This window comes from Sarcophilus harrisii, unplaced genomic scaffold, assembly GCF_902635505.1.
Source record: "Sarcophilus harrisii unplaced genomic scaffold, mSarHar1.11, whole genome shotgun sequence".
NCBI lineage: Eukaryota > Metazoa > Chordata > Mammalia > Dasyuromorphia > Dasyuridae > Sarcophilus > Sarcophilus harrisii.
The window spans coordinates 149,871-170,855 of record NW_022290939.1 but is presented as its reverse complement, the minus strand read 5'-3'; the positions used below and the strand labels follow the sequence as shown (position 1 = coordinate 170,855).

At 34.4% G+C, this 20,985-nt stretch overlaps 1 long non-coding RNA gene across 1 annotated transcript; it reads right to left on the bottom strand.

The window, feature by feature from the left end:
* Window positions 1-1,275: 1,275 nt before the first annotated feature.
* LOC116420444 lies at window positions 1,276-5,698 on the bottom strand. Its single transcript, XR_004230775.1, has 3 exons — window positions 5,617-5,698; window positions 5,004-5,047; window positions 1,276-1,758 (listed from the first exon to the last, which is right to left on the bottom strand). It is a non-coding gene; the product is annotated as an uncharacterized LOC116420444 (long non-coding RNA).
* Window positions 5,699-20,985: the final 15,287 nt, after the last annotated feature.

The following is a 20,985-nucleotide window of genomic DNA, read 5'->3' as shown; positions in this document are numbered from 1 at the left end:
ACATGGATAGGTGGAGTTTGAATTTTGTGGATAAATAAAGGAAATTTTGGAAAATATATTTTACATATAATGTTCCTTTCTTCCAGGTAATCTTGAAAATGATCAGCTGTCTAAATAAAACTTTCCCTGAAATATGTTTCAATATATTATTATACTCAATTCAAGAAATGACTGGCTTCTTGATACAAATCAAATCCCAAATCCTAAAGCTATGATCCAAGGCATACAATGACAATCTTATAGAAGATACTTATTACTTTTTATTAGTCCCATTTGTGAAAACCGAATCTCAAAAGCTCTTTTACATTGTTTGCAAGTATCTTTACTATTCTCTTCTCTCTGCACTTTTTCCTGTCACCCAACCCAAACTCATCCTATCACTACATCCTAGTTATTACCTCTTTCATTAACTCTTTCTTCATTCAACGCAAATTACTTTTACATTGGCCTTTGTATGGGCCTCAATCTTTGTGTATAGAAGCTATCCAGAAATTTACTTAGAATTGGCCATAACATCAGCTTATATAGGGAAAAAAAGCATTGTCCTATCTTATTATTTGTATGTAAGTTAATCATGGAGAGTAGGGAAGTGGGCTTCTATTTTCCAAAATCTCTACATATCTGGACGTATCCTAATACTTAGAAGAGCATAAAATACATTAAATCCTGTTTACCGAATGACAGACTGAGAGGAACATTGAAATTGCTAAGATGTTATAAGGAGTACAATGTAAACCATGATGTCCTGAAAGTTAGGACCATTGAATTGTCTTCTTACCTCTTGACTAAACTAGTAGTGAGACCCTAAGGTGACTTTTCTGGGGAGTGTCTTATTAAAAGGGTAGTTGTACTAAACTATTTCTGAAATCACTTCTAGCTAAAAAAGTCCCCTTCTATTCCACCAGAAAAAATATGCTGATTAGTAAATAAGTAAACTTAAATGTAATTTTGGGTGTAATATCAATCAAGATTGAATCTTTCAAAATGAATAATACCTCTGAATCCCAAGGAGAGTCGCTATCTTCTTCATTGTCCACTCCTAATGTTGATAGTAGTAAAATATATAAATAATTACAGAAATAGCTAGAAAATATGCTACTCAGAATATGAAAACAGTACAAGTATGACTACTCAGAATGGCTTTAGAAAAATTTAAACTAAAATGACAGATATCGTACCAGAATAATAGAAGAAAATATTTACCCTATGGTAGATTATGAACAATGCCAGGTCTTTCAAAAACAGAAGACGGGATCAATGGGAATTTTATGGGAAAATATGGAATATTTTATTTCAAATATACCCTTAATATTTGAACGTTTATAATGGCATTTTTAGAAAGAATGTTTTGCATTAGGTTCTACAACTAAAGGTATAGCACTGGCCAGTGCATAGAAGGCCAGTTTGAATTAAGGAAGCCCTGGGTTCCGTTTCCATGTCTGATATTTTGATTGTGGTATCATGGGCAAAATGCTGCAATTCTGAAGCCCTGGGCTACTCTGGAAGACTCTATGCTACAGAACAGTAGCCAATGAGCATCTCTAGAAACTTATTCCTTGTGGATGTCCTAAATTGATGAAATCAGGAGCTGTGTCAACACAATAACTCACTTTTTCTTATAGCACGTTCCTCTGATGTACCAGGATCTTGTAGCCGATTTGGAATATTTGGATGTTCAGAAGTTTTTTGCGTCCTAGTACTGTAGTCAGGTAAAATAACAATGTGCTTTTTTTCCACATCTGGGTCCGATATATATTCCTGTAATTAATGAGAAGGAAATGTACAATGTCCACCAAATTTTTTTCTTAAATATATGGATAGTATAAAAAATAGCTATTATACTGCACTTGACCGAAGGTGATGGACCCAACAATCTAACCATGAAAATGAATTGATGTTTTCAATCACCTACTTTAAGTATCTGGTTTATAGAAAACCTCTTTCTCCATAAGTAGAAGCCATAGTTCTATCCGACACCTATGCAGATAAATATTTTATTATTTCTTTCCACACCCAAATATTAAGAGTATACATAGTTCATATCCTCAAATGATAATAACTCAGAAGGGAAGCTATTGCTTGATTGCTGGAAGGGCCGTGGAATTTCAAGCGAGGGGGACTCAGCACAGACATCTCTATTTCTCCTTTATACTCTTTTGAGACATCTCTTGAATTTTCCACCATGTTGCTGTGCACTAGGTAGTTTTCTAACCCCCAATTCACTGGTTTTCTTTTAGGTTACATATTGTTTATGTCTTTTGTTCTTAATCTTTCCGTGCCTTGAACACTGCCTGGTACATAGTAGTTACTTTTTCACTGTTTATTAAGCTACAAGTATGGAAGAACATAGAATATGAGAGAAGCATTTGAGAATTACAAAAAAGTTATGAATTTTTAGAAGGACCAATGAAATCTGTGTGTACTTAGCACTGTTTGATGTGATTTCAGCCCAGCTAGAATTTCCCTCATTTTCAAGAAAAAGAAGAGACGCAGGATGATATTCCAAACACCCAGAATAATATAAGGAAAGGTACTTCATGAGAAAAAAATGAGTCATTCAGAAAATGTTAGACTGAAATAGAAATTCATGAAAAGGAAAAAAGAATTAACTCAAATTCGAATTGTTTCAAAGAGATTAATAACCTTGCCAGTTTTTTGACTGGCTTTTTAACAGCTTTGCGAAAATGAATTATTTTGTGGATGCCATAAATCCCCAATTAAATTAGAAAGTACAAGGTGGCTAGAATTTAGTCTTCTTTGTTTCTCAGTGCCATTGAAGAAAAGAGATTTTAGTAATGTATTGTTCTAGAGTTCCTGAAATATAAGTGCGGTAAAAATGTAATGGCAAAGTAAGAAATTATACTTTGGAATCTGAGATTACTGGTTTTGTTCCACTTATATGAGTTCACAATACAATGTGTATTAATTAAATTTATTCCATGTAACAGAAATTAAAAGTTTTGGAAACTAAATGCATTTTTTAAAAAAGTTAAATGGTACAGAGAATTACCATAAAATTATTATTCAAGTTCTTGTTTAATTTCCACTCTTCTATGTTGATAATGGCTGAAAGAATGAATATCTAACTAATACATTGTGTGTGGAACTGTGAACAGATCCAACCATTCTGGAGAGCAATTTGGAACTACTTTCAAAAGGATATCAAACTGCATTCCCTTTGATCTAGTATTGGTTCTAATGGGCTTGTAGGCCAAAGAGATATTAAAGGAGGGAAAGGGACCCACATGTTCAAAATGTTTGTGGCAGCCTTTTATTTTTTAGAGTTAAGAAACTGGAAAGTGATTGGATGCCCATTAGTTGGAGAATGGCTGATTAAATAATGGTATGTGAATTTTATGGAATATTATTGCTCAATAAGAAAAGATCAACAGGATGATTGCATAGAAGGTTACAGACACATGGACTGATTCTAAGGGAAATGAGCAGAACCAGCAGGTCACTATACATGGCAAGGAGATGATTATGTGATGATCAGTTTTGATGCCCATGGTTCTCTTCAACAATGAGATAATTTAAACCAATTCCAGTTGTTCAGTGATGAAGAGAACCTGATCCACCTGGAGAGAGTACTGTGGAATCTAAATGTGTTTCTAAACAAAGCAATTACTCTCCTAAGGCAATTGGGTTATACGGAGGTCCAGGTCTACACAGCTAGGAAGTTTTATGTCTGAGGCCACTTTTGAACTCAGGTCCTGTTTACTTCTGCGCTGTTACTCTCTCCAGTGCAACAACTAGCTGGCCCGCCTTTCTTGTTACTAATTTGAATTGATTTATGTTGTGCAGGACAATAATTGTATTTAACATCTATTTCTTCCATGCTTAACGTATATTGGACTACTTTCTATGTTGGGGAGAGGGGTGCAAGGTGGGAGAAAGAATTGGAATACAAAGTATTTCAAGGGCTAAAGATGAGGAATTACCCGCATATATGTTTAGAAAATAAAAAGTTTTAATTTAAAAAGGAATTCATGTCCTGAAGAACTTGAGATGAGTTAAAATTTGTGATAAATACAAAGGAAATTTCTTTGGAAAAATATATTTTTACATATAATGCTCCTTTGTTCCAGATAATTTTTGAAAATGATCACACTAAATAAAACTTTCCTGAAATATGTTTCAATATATTATTATATTTTCTAAGAAATGACTGGCTTCTTGATACAAATCAAATCCCAAATCCTAAAGCTATGATTCAAGGCATACAATTAACAATCTTTTTCTATAGAAGATACTTATGACTTTTATTAGTCCCGTTTGTGAAAACAATCTTAAGTTTTACATTATTTGCAAGCATCTTTACTATCCTCTTTCTCTCTGCACTTTTTCCTGCTTTCTCTCTGCCAACCCAAACCTCATCCTATCACTACACCCTATTTATTACCTCTTTCATTAAGTCTTCCTTCATTCAATAAAAATGACTTTTACATTGGCCTTTTTATGGTCTCCAGTCTTGTGCATAGAAGCTATCCAGAAAAATTTGCATTTAGAATTTATCCATGTAATATCAGCCATATAGGTGCCATTGTCCTATCTTATAATTTGTAAGTAAGTTAATCATGGAGAAGTGAAGTGGGATTTTATTTCTCCAAAGTCTCTTACATTTCTGGAATATATCCTAATACTTAGAAGGGCATAAAATGTTATCAAACTTGTTCACTGAATGACAGACTGAGAGGAACATTGAAATTGCTAAGGTGTTCAGCAGAAGAGTGGAAACCATGAGGTCTTGAAAGTTAGGACCATTGAACTGTCTTCTTAGCTCTTCATTAAACTACTAGTGAGACCATAAGGTGACTTTTCTGGGGAGTGCCTTCCCCACATATTAAAAGGGTAGTTGTACTAGATTATTTCTGAAATCCCTTCTAGCTAAAAAAAGTCCCCTTCTATTCCACTAGAGAAAATATACTGATTAGTAAATAAGTAAACATAAATGTAATTTTAAAAATAGCAATCAAGATTGAACTTTCAAAATGAAATAATACCTCTGAATCCCAAGGAGAGTCGCTATCTTCTTCATTGTCCAATCCTAATGTTGATATAATAGTAAAAAATATAAATATTACAGAAATATCTAGAAAATATGTTACTCAGAATATGAAAACTGTTCAAGTATGTCTACTCAGAATGGCTTTAGGAAAATTTAAACTAAAATGACAGGAGACAAAATTAGAATAGGAGAAAACATTTGCACTTATGGAATATGAACAAGGCCAGGTCTTTCAAATATAGGGGATCAATGCAAATTTTATTGGAGAATACAAAATATTGTATTTCAAATATACCATTAACATTTAAATGTTTATAATGGCATTTTTTGAAAGAATGTTTTGCAGTATATTTTAGAACTTGAGGGATAGCCCTGGCCAGTGCATAGAAGGCCAGTTTGATCTTAGGCAGCCCTGAGTTCCCTTTCCATGTCTGATCTTTTGATTGTGTTATCATGTGAAAAATGCTGAAATTCTGAAACCCTGGGCAACTCTGGAAGACTCTATGCTATAGAACAGTAACAGTAGCCAATGAACATTACTAGAGACTTATTCCTTGTGGATGTCCAAAATTAATGAAATCAGGAGCTGTGTCAACATAATAACTCACTTTTTCTTATAGCACGTTTCTCTGATGTACCAGGATCTTGTAGCCGATTTGGAATATTTGGATGTTCAGAAGTTTTTTTTGTCCTAGTACTGTAGTCAGGTAAAATAATGTGCTTTTTTTCCACATCTGGGTCTGATATATATTCCTGTAATTAATGGGAATGAAATACAATGTCCTCCAAAATTTTTCTTAAATATATGGCTAGCATAAAAAATGTGAACCTAGCTATTATACTGCACTTGACAGAAGGTGATGGACCCAACAATCTAATCATGAAATGAATTGGATGTTTTCAATCACCTACTTTAAGTATCTGGTTTATAGAAAACCTCTTCTCCATAAGTAGAAATATGAATTTATACCACACATATGCAGATAAATATTTACTATTAGTTCAATAAATTCAAATATTAAGAGTGATACACAGTTCTTATCCTCAAATGATAATAATCTGGAAGGGAAGTTGTTGCCTGATTGGAGGGAAGAGCCATGAATTTCAATAGAGGGCACTCAGCACAGACATCTCATTTCTCCCTTTGCTATACTCTTTGGGATATCTCTCAATTTTCCACCATGTTGCAGCACCAGGCAGTTTTCTCTAACCCCAAATTCACTGGTTTACTTTTAGGTTACATATTGTTTATGTCTTTTGTTCTTAATCTTTGCATACCTTGAACACTGCCTGGTACATAGTAGTTACTTTTTCACTGTTTATTAAGCTGCAAGTATGGAAAAACATAGAATCTGTGAGATGCATTCAAGAATTACAAAAACTTATGAATGTTTAGAAGGACCTATGAAAGCAGTGTGTACTTAACACTGTTTAATGTGATTACTGAAATTCAGCTAGAATTTCAGAAGAAAAAGAAGAGACCTAGGATGATATTCCAAACACCCAGAATAATATAAGGGAATGTACTTCATGGGGAAAAAATAAGGAGTCATTCAGAAAATGTTTGACTGAAATAGAAATTCATGAAAAGGAAAAAAGAATTAACTCAAATTCCAATTGCTTCAAATAGATTAATAACATTGCCAGTTTTGACTGACTTTTTAACAGCTTTGCGAAAATGAATTATTTTGTGGATGCCATAAATCCCCAATTAAATTAGAAAGTACAAGGTGGCTAGAATTTAGTCTTCTTTGTTTGAGTGCCATAGAATAAAAGAGATTTTTTTCAATGTGTAGTTCTGAATTACTGAAACATAAGTGCAGTAAAAATGTAATGGCAAAGTAAGAAATTATACTTTGGAATCTGAGATTACTGGTTTTGTTCCACTTATATGAGTTCACAATACAATGTGTATTAATTAAATTTATTGCATGTAACAGAAATTAAAAGTTTTGGAAACTAAATGCATTTTTGTAAAAAGTTATATGATACAATGATACAGAGAATTACAATAAAATTATTATTCAAGTACTTGTTTAATTTCCACTCTTCTATGTTGATAATGGCTGAAAGAATGAATATCTAATACATTTTGTGTGGAACTGTGAACAGATCCAACCATTCTTGAGAGCATTTAGAACTACTTTCAAAAGGTTATCAAACGGCATTCCCTTTGATCTAGTATTGGTTCTAATGGGCTTGTTGGCCAAAGAGATATTAAAGTAGGGAAAGGGACCCACATGTGCAAAATGTTTGTGGCAGTCCTTTTTGCAGAGTTAAGAAACTGGAAACTGATTGGTTGCCCATTAGTTGGGGAATGGCTGATTAAATAATATATGTGAATATTATGGAATATTATTGCTCAATAAGAAAAGATCAACAGGATGATTGCATAGAAGCTTGGAGATAAATGGACTGATTCTAAGGGAAATGAGCAGAACCAGCAAGTCACTATACATGGCAATATGATGATTATGTGATGATCAGTTCTGATGCCCATGGCTCTATTCAACAATGAGATAATTTAAACCTATTCCAGTAATTCCGTGATGAAGAGAACCTGCTCCACCTGGATAGAGGGCTGCGGAATCTAAATGTAGTTCTCAGCAAAGCAATTTCTCTCTCTCTCTCTCTCTCTCTCTCTCTCTCTCTCTTCCTAAGGCAATTGGGATTATGGACTTTGCCCAGGTCTACACAGTTAGAAGTTTTAAGAGTCTGATACCTTTCGAACCTTCGGGTCCTCCTGACTTCTGGGCTGTTACTCTATCCAATGCAACAACTAGCTGCCCCCTCCTTTCTTGTTACTAATTTGATTTGATTTGTGTTGTGCAGCACAATAACTGTATTTCTAACATCTATTTCCTTCCATGTTTACCATATATGGGACCACGGCTATGCAGGGAAAGTGGTGGAAGAAAATTGGAATATAAAGTATTCTGGTTGGCTAAAGATGAGGAATTACTCACATATGTTTAGAAAAATAAAAAGTTTTAATTAAAAAAAAAAAAGGAATTGATATCTATCTGAAGAACAAGGAGAGGTGAGCTTAAAATTTGTGATAAATACAAAGGAAATTTCTTTTCTAAAAATATCTTTTTACGTATAATGTTCCTTTGTTCCAGGTAATCTTTGACAATGATATCACAAAATAAGCTTTCCTGAAATATGTTTCAATACATTATTATACTGCCTAAGAAATGATCGTCTCCTTGATAGAAATCAAATGCCAAATCCTAAAGCTATGATTCAAGGCATACAGTGACAATCTTTTTTAAGAAAAGATACTTAAGACTTTCATTAGTCCCCTCTGTGACAACTGAACTTCAAGTTTTACATTGTTTGCAAGCATCTTTACTATCCTCTTTCTCTCTGCACTTTTTCCTGCTTCCTCTCTGGTAACCCAAACCTCATCCTATCACTACACCCTAATTATTACCTCTTCATTAAGTCTTCATTCAATACAAATTACTCTTACTTTGGCCTTTGTATGGGACTCAGTCTTTCTGTATAGAAATTATACAGAAATTTACTTAGAATTAGCCATAACATCAACTTATGCAGTTGCCTTTGTCCTATCCTTTAACTGGTAGGTAAGTTTATTATGGAGTAGGGAAGTAGGCTTCTATTTCTCCAAAGTCTCTTACTTTTCTGGAATATATCCTAATACTTAGAAGAGCATAAAATGTTATCAAACTTGTTCACGGAATGACAGACTGAGAGGCACATTGAAATTGCTAAGGTGTTAAGGAGTAAAGTATAAACCATGAGGTCCTGAAAGTTAGAACCACTTCTTGGCTCTTCACTAAACTAGTAGTGAGACCATAAGCTGACTTGTCTCGGGAGTGTCTTCCCCACATCTTCAGTGAGTAGTTGTACTAGATTATTTCTGAAATCCCTTCTAACTCTAAAATTTTCCTTCTAATTCTACCGGAGCAATTGCACTGATTAGTAAGAAATTTGAAATCTTTTTGGGAAAATGCCATTTTAGGTAGTAGTAGATATACTTAAAATAAAATACTGATTTTTCTGCCATTGTAAGTTCTCTCATTTCTTGTATGTGGAAAGGTTTACATAACTCATCTCTTTGTGATATATACAATATACTGCTCATTGGTTAAAAAGTGTTTGATCACTCTTTTCCTGTGAAGTCATCTATAAGCTCTGCTTTCATCACACCATTAAGTAGGAATCACCAGAATATCTATTTTTCTCACATGATAATGGATAAGTTCATTTAAAAAAAATCTTATAAATGTGAGATGAATTTACTATTGCAAGCCTATCTCATTAATTTTGTTTTTCCTGAAGCAAATGGGGTTAAGTGACTTGCCCAGGGTCACACATCTAAGCAGCGTCTGAGACCAAATTCAAATTCAGGTCCTCCTGACTGAGCCTGGTGCTCTATCCACTGTGCCACCTAGCTGCCCCTATCGTTAATTTTCAAATGGCCAGCTAGTAGGATAAAGTTCAATCGAAGGCTCACTTTACTAGTAGGACAAGATTAGAAAGAAATAAACTGGAAAATATTTTTTACAGTCAAAGGTTCTGATAAAGAACCTCATTTCAAAATAACAAATTAACTCTAATTTATAAAAAATCAAGCCATTCTCTCCAATTGAAAAAATGGTCAAAGGATATGAACAGACAATTCTCAGATGAAGAAATTGAAACTATTTGTAGTAATATGAAAAAAGATGCTCCAAGTCATTTATTAATCAGAGAAATGCAAATTAAGACAACTCTAAGATACCACACCTGTCAGGTTGGCTAGATGAGAGGAAAAATGATGATTGTTGGAGGATGAGGAAAACTAGGACATTTAGTGCATTGTTGGTGTAGTTGAACGAATCAAAAGCCGATCTGGAGGTAGTTTTGGAACTATGCTCAAAAAAGTTATCAAACCATGCATGCCTTTTGATCCTTGATATTGCTATAATCCCAAAGTTATAAAGAGGAAAGGGACCTGTATGTGCACGAATGTTTGTGGCAGCCCTTTTTGTAGTGGCTAGAAACTGAATGGATGCCCATCAGTTGGAGAATGGCTGAATAATTATGAGTATGAATATTATGGAATATTATTATTTCTAAAATGATAACAGGATGATTTCAGAAAGGCCTGGAGAGACTTACACAGCAGACAGTGATGGAGTGAAGTAGGCAGGACCAGGAGATCATTATATAGTTCAACAACAATACTATGATGACCAGTTCTGATGGACCCTGGCCATCCTCAGCAAGGAGATCAACCAAATCATTTCCAATGGAACAATGTGAACTGAATTAAGCTATACCCAGAAAGAACTCTGGAGATGACTAAAAAAAACCATTACATTGAATTCCCAATCCTATATTTATACCCACCTACTTTTTGATTTCCTTCACAAGCTAATTGTACAATATTTCAGAGTCTGATTCTTTTTTGTACAACAAAATAACAGTTTAGTCATGTATACTTATTGTGTATCTAATTTATATTTTAATATATTTAACATCTATAGTTATCCTGCCATCTGGGGGAGGAGGTAAGGGGTAGGTGAAGAAAAACTGGAACAAGAGGTTTGGCAATTGTTAATGCTGTAAAGTTACCCATGCATATAACCTGTAAATAAAAGGCTATTAAATAAAAATTAAAAAAGAAAAAAAAAGAAAATGCTCACTCTTCTAGAGTTTAATTTACTGGATTGGGAAGTTGTAAAGTTTTCCGAGGGTCAAGTTGGAACTGGATGGGCAAGTATGAAAATATCTGCAGAAGATGCAGGATCACAGGCATTACCTTTCAAACCTGCGCTCTTGTTTCCTGGTCTCCTTAATTATGACTTTTTCATTATCATTAGTTTGTGATAAGGGAAACTTTGCTAGATATTATAAAATTTGAAAACATTTAAAATGCATTTCCAGAGCTTGGATAAGCAATTTTCAGAGTTCCCAAAGAAATGCTTTTCTGCTGTTTGATCAATCGATCTATCTATCTCTCTAACTATCTTTTTATCTATATTGGATCATAGGGAAGGTGCATTATTTATTTTCCCCACATTTAACAATAAGAAATAAACAATTTTGCCAAATATAACATTTTAAAGTATTTAAAAGTTTTCATATAATTTGGAGAAACATATTTAGAATAATATAGAAATCAGAAAATTGAGAGTGTATTTTCTGCTATTTGTTTCATTTTGTTTTCATGCCAAAGTTTTGTTTTCTTTATAGATCTGGTTTTCTTTATGCAGAAAGATAATGGTATAAATATGTATACATATATTGAATTTAACATATGTAATGGGTTGAATCTGAGTTGATGACCTGAGATCCAAGCACTTAAGGCTAATAACCAATTGGACAATATTAGTATAAGCTTGGAGAAAGATAGTACTACTTTTTTCTCTGCAGAAGCAGTCTGTTGTATGGGAGATTGGGTGGAGGATTTGGAGGGTTGAATGAGAAAGCCAGAGTGACTCCTGGCAGGATTCTTGTCTCAATTCCACTCACTTCATATTGCCATTCCGTTCACCTCCCCAAAGAATAAAGATCAAAGACTTTTGCTGATTCAGACTCTGGCTGATTCTAAAGTATCCAGGGTGCTAACTCGGTCATCACAAACATATACTTTAACATATTTAACATATATTGGACTACCTGCCACGTGGGGTCCCTAAAGGGAAGGAGGAAGATTAGACAGAGGTTTCCCCGCAAAGGTAAATGTTGAAAAATTTTGTGTATGTAGTAATTAGATAACCAAGAATAAATCAGTTCTATGCTTTGAAAATATAAAATGGAAATAGAAAAAATAGAAAACATACGAATTTTAAAATTGTTCTACATTATTTTTTAGATTATTTATTTGGATCAATCAATTCTACCTTTTTTATCCATGGAAGATGTACCCAAAACAAATCTGGTATCAAAGCCTTCTGAGTACTGACTTGAGTTGAAAGTGTATTATATTGTTGTTCAATTTGTTTGGGTGTCGTCTAAAATAAAAAATAATACATAATAGGTCTACATCAATCAAGATAAAAATTATATGTGACAAGGCTATGTATATCTCAAATCATAATCAGATTATTCACAATTTTTTTATTGTTTTAACAAAGTCTGTAGAACAAAATTAATCATTCAGACTAGATGCAATAAACATCTTCAGAATCAGTATTATAGAATTGTAGTACTACCTCATTAATTCTAATCTCTCTATTTTATCAATTAAATAATTTCATTCCAAGAGTAATTGAAGATTACTCTTGTCTAAGGTCACACAAAGGGTGAGAGTCATGATCTCTCCCCAGATCTCCTGACTCCAAATTGAGCATCCTTCCCCCTGCAAACTGTCTCTCCGTGAATTCTAATATTGACTTTTAACATTTATGATTCTTTTTAATTAGTGCTCATGTGAATGCATCCAAGACATAATGTGATTTTACCTAAAACTAACTTACAATTAATCTTACAATTGAGAGTGAGTAAGCAAGAGTTTAAAATAGAAACAAAAACACAAAAAACTACAGTTTCTATAAATGTGCATTATTATTAAATGATATAATTTTTTGTGAAGATGAAATACTAAAATGTTTAGAAAACATTGGACAACCTTAAAAAAAAAAACTATTAAATGGCAACTATTCTCATTATTCTGAAAATTCTAATCTGATTCTGTGACTCTACCTTGTATCCTTTCTCTTGCTTATTTTCTACTGAACTTTAAAGTTCAGTTATAATTTTGCCATTTGATCAATTTCTTCTTAGTACCCTTAAGTATGAAACAGGTAGAGGTCTGTCTGCTAGAGGCTGCCCATTTTCTTGGGGCTATGTTGAAGTATGCAGCAGTTTTAAGAGCTGGAGTTTGCCAGGGTATTTCCCGGACAATTATTATAATATTCAACTATGAAAGCCAGATTCACTCTCAATTTTATGAAGGAAAAATTATTTTAGATGCAGTTATGTAAAGTCAATTAGAATTATACTTGCTTACAGAGGATAATTAGAGATACTGGCAATTCTCAGCTGTCCTTCCCATTTGTCTTTGATAGTGTGATCAACATTATGTTGAAGAAGAATATTGACCATTTGTGTGAGTTTCAAACTGACAGCAAACATAAGGGTTGTTCTAGAAGAGCAAATAAACAATTTGTCTTTAAAAATTCAATATTAACATTCAATCATATTTTTCTGGATGTGCTTCAATAGCAGAACATCTTATATTCTTTAGTAATAATACATATTTAGAATAACACAATGATGGAAAAGGAGTACTTTGATTGTTCAAGCACCAACATTACAAAGTAGCTGACCAGACAAAAGATGAGAAAAGAGCTTTTTTTTGTCCCCTTTCAATTTTAGTAGGGAATGTCAAATTTAGAGTACATAATAGAAAAAAAAAGAGCACGTCAACATTTCTTGGGTGAAACAGTTAAGGATATTCAGAGTTTATTAGCTTTAGAAGTAAAATTAGACATCTTTGAAATGATTACAAATAATCTCAATGTAGCACATTGTAGAGCGACTATTGAGATTGTGAGAAACCAGGATAAGCTGTTTTATGTCTTCAGAAACTCTGATCTCAAAATATAGTTTCTTATTGGGACAAATTCTGTGAGTTGAAAATTAGTACAGAATGCTAGCACCAGTTGATTTGAAGAAGCACCATTAACTCACAAAGGCAGTTTAGGATTCAGATTAGTTAGGAGTTGCACAAGTAGAAGCAATATCCATACTGAGGAAAACAAATCTTCTGAAGTACTGAGATTATCGTATACTGGATGATGCATGGGCTTTTTGTCTCAAGTAGGTAAAAACCATCAGTAATATCGCTTGGGAAGCTTTGTTTGCTATCCTTTGACTACTTAGTGATAAGTGATAAACAGCTAGATTCTGAGAATCCTCACTAGTGAAATCAAAGATTGTTTTTAAAAGTATTTATTTTGAAGTATTTATAAACATTTAAACCTATTTTCTCTGATCCTAACTCTCTAATATCACACCTAATAGAGGACCAAAAGGAACCATGAAGTACGTTTGGGTGAGAATTAGAGAATGATTAGAGATGTTGAAATGATGCAATTGTAAACTCTGGTATCAGTAGTTAATTTTATCACATGTCTAAAAAGATTAGAGGTTTTTTGGTTTGTTTGTTTGGGTGTTTTAATAAGTTAACATTCAGTCCAGGCAATCAAGACATTGCAGATAACAGTAAATCACTTTAACTCTCCCACATTCACCTCCACACAACATAATACAATCCTATAACAGTAGAACCATCAATCTGTGAGATGAAGAATCTTGGAAGACTGGCAGGGAAGGTCTCACTTGAATAAAAGGGAAGTGCAGTCCAGAAGGAAGCATCCCAGCAAACCAACAACCAGCCCCACCTCAGCAAATCAGCAGGAGATCTTGAGTGCCAGTGGGGTCAATGGATCCCCATATATGTTGGCATAACCAGGGGAACAGGCACACTTCCAGCTCGGGCACGCGCTGGCAAGCCCCAGGCAAACTGGCAACCTCCAGAGACCAGACCTCCATGTGCTTCAGTGTAGCCCTGGGCAAGCAGGTAGACCCTAAACCTATAGGTGCCTAAGCAAACAGGCAGCCACCAGTAGTTTCTGGGAAAAAATGCACACAAACTCTTGTGGCCTCAGCATAGGAGCCGGGCACAAACACTAGGGCACTGGCTCAGTACCCAGATCCTAAGCCTCCAAGCAGTATCAGCCTCTACAGCCCTACAGAAAAGAGAAGTGGACAAGCAGAAAAAACTCCTAGGCAAGTTCAGAAAGGAATTTAAAAATCATATAAGAAAAGTAGAAGAAAAAAAATCGGGAAAAGAAATTAACTTTTCTTTGGGGTTTTGCCTATGGATGTTTTGACTTTGTTATCCTTTTCTGAGTTTGTATTTTGATCTCCCCACAATAACTTTCTATGTTCATATTCTTTTTGTGGTCTTTTTTGCTCATCTTTTGGCACTGCTGCAGGCAATAGAGTTCTAGCAGCTTACTTGGTACTGACTGAGGCTGTTAGTGGTAGTGTCTGGTGTGTACTCAGATCCCTGAGGGGCTTCTGCGTTATACACTGATGGTGATCCAGTCACAGGCAGCTGCCTGTTGTTTTAGAGCACTTGAAGATAATTCTACTTTGCTTAGGCTACATTGAAAGGAGGAGTGGCCTCTGGAGGCTGCCTGTTTGTCTGGGGCTAAACTGAAGAATGTGACAGTTCTCAAAGCTACAGTCTCTCTGTTGCCCTGACCATACTGAAGTATCTGGGGGAATCCTAGTGTTTGGCATTTACTTATACCATGCTGGTCAGGCTCTAACTATGGCTACCAGGCTGGGCTTGCTGCTGCCTTGCTGCTTGGACTATCTTCGCCCACATCTTACATATTTCACTGCTGATGTTGGTTTCTTGGGCTCACAGATTGCTTGATCATTTTGGTGGTGTACTGTTTGAATTTTTTGTGGGTGGTTACCAGGAGTTATAAAGGATTTCCTACTTATTCCTCTAGCTGGACTCCCAGGTCATTCCAAGATTATTAAATGTATTGCTTATCAATTCTAATGCAATAAGACTAAATTCATCAAGGGCAGTGGAAAAGAGATTAAAATTTATTGAGAGCAGGGGCAGGCCAAGATGGCAGAAGGCAAACGCAGCTTTCTAAGCTCTTCTCTTCCCCTCTTTATCAATATTATATCAGACCTCCAAAAATAGTCTTGACTGCTACAGTTGGTAAAGATAATAAATTATAGCTCAACAGTCAAAATCACACAGTCTCGCCGAGTTGTTCGGGGCGAGGGAGATCAGCATAGACTGGGAGAGAAATTAGGTTCAGAGGAGAGCCTCAAATCCAGTAAAGCACAGATCTCCCAGCACAAGCTCACAGCCCCAACCCGCAGTACAGGGCTCATGGGCCTGGACCTGCACGGCAGGAGGGGCTGTGGTTACCCTTTAATCTGCACAGTGTGGGAGGCGGCAGGGCCCATAGAGCTCCCAGGGTTGATTTGTCAGGCAGAGATGCTGGGGCAGAGTTCTGGGTGAGTTTCAGTAGAATCTGAGGTCTGTGGTCAGCTGCTAGCCTCACAGTCCTGAGGCTCTGGCCTGGGGCAGATACACTTTCACCCATGGTCTCTAGCCCTGGGGCAATCCTTTAACCCACACAACAGCCCAACTGGGCACTTTGATAAGCTCAGCCAGTGCTGAATCCACCTCCCTGTTGGGAAGGAAAACTCTCACTCAGGCACTCCCATACCTCGGGCGGAAACTCGGTTTGTCTCTCCTACTCTGCACAGGAAGCTGGTAACCCCCCATGCCCAGGAAAGGCATACCCTAAAAGGCTTCAAATGAATAAAAAAGATGAAAAAGAATGATCGACAGCTTCCATACAGAAAAAGAGCAGGTCAGCAAACCTGAAGAGACATGAAATAGCAAAAATGCACCAGGCTGTCCTCTTTTACGTGATGCTCCCATAGAAGAGACCATTAAAAGTCTCAAAAAGAGTTAGAAGATAAATGGGAAAGGAAAGAGAAGCCAGCAAAGAGCAACAACTTCTTAAGCCCAATTGGAAAAATTAAAAAATCTCAGGAAAGTAAGAATTGTAGATTGGAAAAATAAAGAATTCACTAGAAAGTAGGATTTGTGAATTGGAAAGACAAAGAACTCACAAGAGAAGGTAGAAGTTTGTGAACTGGAAAAAGATAATAACTCGGAAGAAAGTAGGATCTCTGTGAATTGGAAAAAGAAAATAATTCACTAAAAAAAATTAGTGAAATGGAAAAAAATTTAGAACCAAAACAATACATTTAAAAACTCAATTGGACATATATACAGGAAGAAGTAAAAAAGCTAATGAAAAAATAATTCTTTAAAAATTAGAACTGAACAAATAGAAACCAATAAATTCATTGAGACAGCAAGAATCAGTCAAGCAAAAAACAAAAAAAAAATGACAAACTAGGAAAAAATCATGAATTATCTACTTACCCAAAACTGAACGAAAGAAGCAGATCTAAGAATAATCTGAGGATTGTGGACTTTCATAAACTATGATGAACAAAGACCCTAGATACTATTTTACAAGAAATCATCAAGAGAATTGCCCCAGATGTAATAGAATCAGAAGGTAAAATAGACATTGGAAGAATTCATCGAACACACCTTCTGAAGAAAACCTAAAATAAAAACCCCAAAGAATATTGTGGCAAAATTAGAACATATCAGATTAAAGGAAAAAATTTTACAAACGTAAAAAAAAAAAAAAAACAATTTAAATATCGAGGTGCCACAATAAGGATCACCCAAGATCTAGCTGCCTCCACATTAAAGGATGAAGGGCCTGGAATCTGATATTCAAGAGCAAAAAGAACTTGGGATGCAGCCAGAATAAACTACCCAGATAAGCTGAGCATTTCTTCCAGGAAGAAGATGGACATTTAATAGAAACAAATAATTCCATTTGTTTCCTAAGGAAAAAACAGAACTAAACAAAATATTTGATCTCAACCATAGAACAGAGATGCAGAAAAGGTAAAAATAACTCTTGGTGCCTGTTGTGGATATACAAAATAACATGTATAATTTGATTTACTGATATAACATAAAAAGGAAGTAGATACGGAAGGGATGGTGTAGAATAAGGTGGGAAGGAGGGATAAAAAGGAAACCCATCCACAAAGAGGCAAAGAACATCATATCTGAAATTTAGAGAGGGAGAAGACATTGTGTGAATCTTACTCTCATCCAGGTTAGCTCAAGAAAAATAATTGACATTTGTTTTAGAAAATTCTCTTGCCTCATTAAAAACAGGGGAGAGGAAAAGGGAAAAGAAAAAAGAAGTAATAAGGGAGAACGGAGAAAGATTCAAAGGGTGAGAGGGATTCTAAGAGGTCAACATCGTGATACAAGTGGGTATATAAGTTCAAGGGGGAAGGGTTGGGGAGGCAAGAAAAAATGAAAGCATAATCTGGGGTTATTAGGATGTGGAAATACAGATTTAATAATTCTAATAACCGTAAATGTGAATGGGATTGAACTCCCCGTAAAGAGGAGGCAGATAGCAGACTGGATCGAAAGTCAGAACCCTACAATATGTTTAAAGAAACACATTTAACGAGGAGATACATATAGAGTAAAGGTAAAGGCTGGGCAAAATCTATTATGCTTCAGGTGAAGTCAAAAACATGAGGGGTAGCCATCCTTATCTCAGATCAAGCAAAAAGCAAAAACTGATCTAATTAAAAGAGACAAGGAAGGCATCCTGCTAAAGATAGCATAAACAACGAAGCGATATCAATATTAAACATATGCAAAAAAATTGTTATGGCATCAAATTCCTAAAGGAGAAGTTAAATTAAATGCAAGAAAGCAGAAATAGAAAATGCTTTCTTTTCAGATCGTGATACAATAAAACACGTTAACAAAAGTTAGGGGTAAATAGACCAAAAAGTAATTGGAAACTAAACAATCTCATCTTAAGAATGATTGGGTGGGCAGCAAATTATAGATATAATTAATAATTTCACTCAAGATAATGATGAGATATCATACAAATTACAGGATGCAATAATAGCGGTAATAGAGGAATTTTATATCATAGAGAGTTTACTTGAATAAAACAGAGAAGAAAAGATTAATGAATTGTGCATAACTAAAATAACTAAAAAAGACCCAATTAAATCCCCAATCAAATACTAAATTTAAAGTTAAAATTGAAAGGAGAAATTAAAAATATTGAAAGTAAAAAAAAAAAACTATTGAACCAATTAATAAAACTTGAAGTTGGTTCTATGAAAAGCCAATAAAACAGATAAGCCTTTGTAGTGAAATCTGATTAGAAAAAGGAGGAGGAAAATAGGTGATAATGTAATGAAAAGGAGAACTTTCACCAATAAAGAGGAAGTAGAGAAATAATAAGGAGTTATTTTGCTCAACATTATGCCAATAAATTTGATAACCCTAAGTGAGAATGGATGGCTACCTCCAAAATATAAGACTTCCCAGACTAACAGAAGGAAGTAAATTGCTTGAATAGTCCTATTTCAGAAAAAGAAATAGAACAGGCAATTAAACAACTCCCTAAGAAAAAATCCCCAGGACCAGATGGTTATGTGAATTCTTCCAAACATTTAAGAACAGGTGGCCCCAATACTCATAAATTATTTGATAAAATAGAAAATGAAGAGTCCTACAAATTCCTTCTATGACACGAACATGGTTCCTAATACCTAAACAGGTAGGTTGAAAACAGAAGAAAATTATAGACCAAATCTCCCTAATAAATATTGATGCTAAAATCTTAAATAAGATATTAGCAAAAGAAGACTACAGAAAATCATCTCTAGGATAATACTATGATCAAGTAGGATTTATATATCGGAATGCAGGGCTGGTTCAATAGAAAACTATCAATATAATTGGCCATATGTAGGTGTAAAAACCATATGATCATCTCAATAGATACAGAAAAAAGCATTTGACAAAATACAAAATCCATTCCTATTAAAACACTTGAGAGTATAAGAGAATAAATGGACTTTTCCTTAATATAATAAAGCAGCATCTATTTAAAATATCAGTAAAAGTATCACTGTAATGGAATATTTCACAACCATTCCCAATAAAGATCTGGAGTGAAACAAGGTTTACACTATCACAGTTACTATTTAATATTGTATTAGAAATGCTAGCTTTGGCAATAAGAGCTGAGAAAGAGATTAAAGGAATAAGACTGAAACTATTGGGAAACCAAATTTTCACTCTTTGCCTATGACATGATCGTATACTTAGAGAACCCCAGAGATTCTACTAAAAAGTTAGAAATAATCCACCTTTATAAAGTTGCTGGTTACAAATAAACCCACATAAGTCATCGCATTCTTATATATCACTAACAAATCCATCAGTCAAGTTACAAAGAGAAATTCCATTTAAAGTAATTACTGATAATATAAAATATTTAAGAATCTATCTGCCAAGGGAAAATCAGAAACTTTATAGGTAAAATTACAGACCACTTTTCACACAATTAAGTCTGATCTAACCAATTGAAAAATATTAAATGCTCTTGGGTGAGAAAATATGATAAAGATGACAATATTACCTAAACTAATCTATTTATTTAGTGCCATACCAATCAGACTCCCAAAAAACTATTTTAATGACGTAGAAAAAAATAACAAATTCATATGGAAAAACAAAGGTCAAGAATTTCAAGCGAATTAATGAAAAAAAAAAATCAAATTAATTGGCTTAGCTGTACCAGATCAAAAACTATAGTATACATCCTTGATTACCAAAATCATTTGGTATTATTTTAAGAATGGAATTAGTTGATCAGTAGAGATAAGTTGAGTTCAAGGATAAAACAGTCACTACATATAACCTAGTCTTTGATGACAGACCCCAACTTTTCGATAATTTACTGTTTGATAAAAATTGTAGAGGAAAATTGGAAACTAATATGGCAGAAACTAGGCTTTGATCCACACTTAATACCGTGCACCAAGATAAGGTCAAAATGGGTTCATGACCTAGGCATAAAGATTGAAATTATTAATAAATTAGAGGAACACAGGATAGTTTACCTCTCAGACCTGTGGAAGGTGAAGGACTTTATGACCAAAGAAGAACTAGAGATCATTATTGATCATAAAATACAAAATTTCGATTATACCAAACTGAAAAGTTTTCGAACAAACAAACTAATGCAGAGAGAAGATTAGAAGGGAAGCAATAAACTGGAAAATATTTTACAGTCAAAGGTTCTGATAAAGGCCTTATTTCTAAATATATAGAGAATTAACTCTAGTTTATAAAAATCAATCCATTCTCCAATTGAAAAATGGTCAAAGGATATGAACAGACAATTCTCAGATGAAGAAATTGAAACTATTTCTAGTCATATGAAAAGATGCTCCAAGTCATATTAATCAGTGAAATGCAAATTAAGACAAGTCTAGATACCCACTACACACCTGTCAGATTGGCTAAGATGACAGGAAAA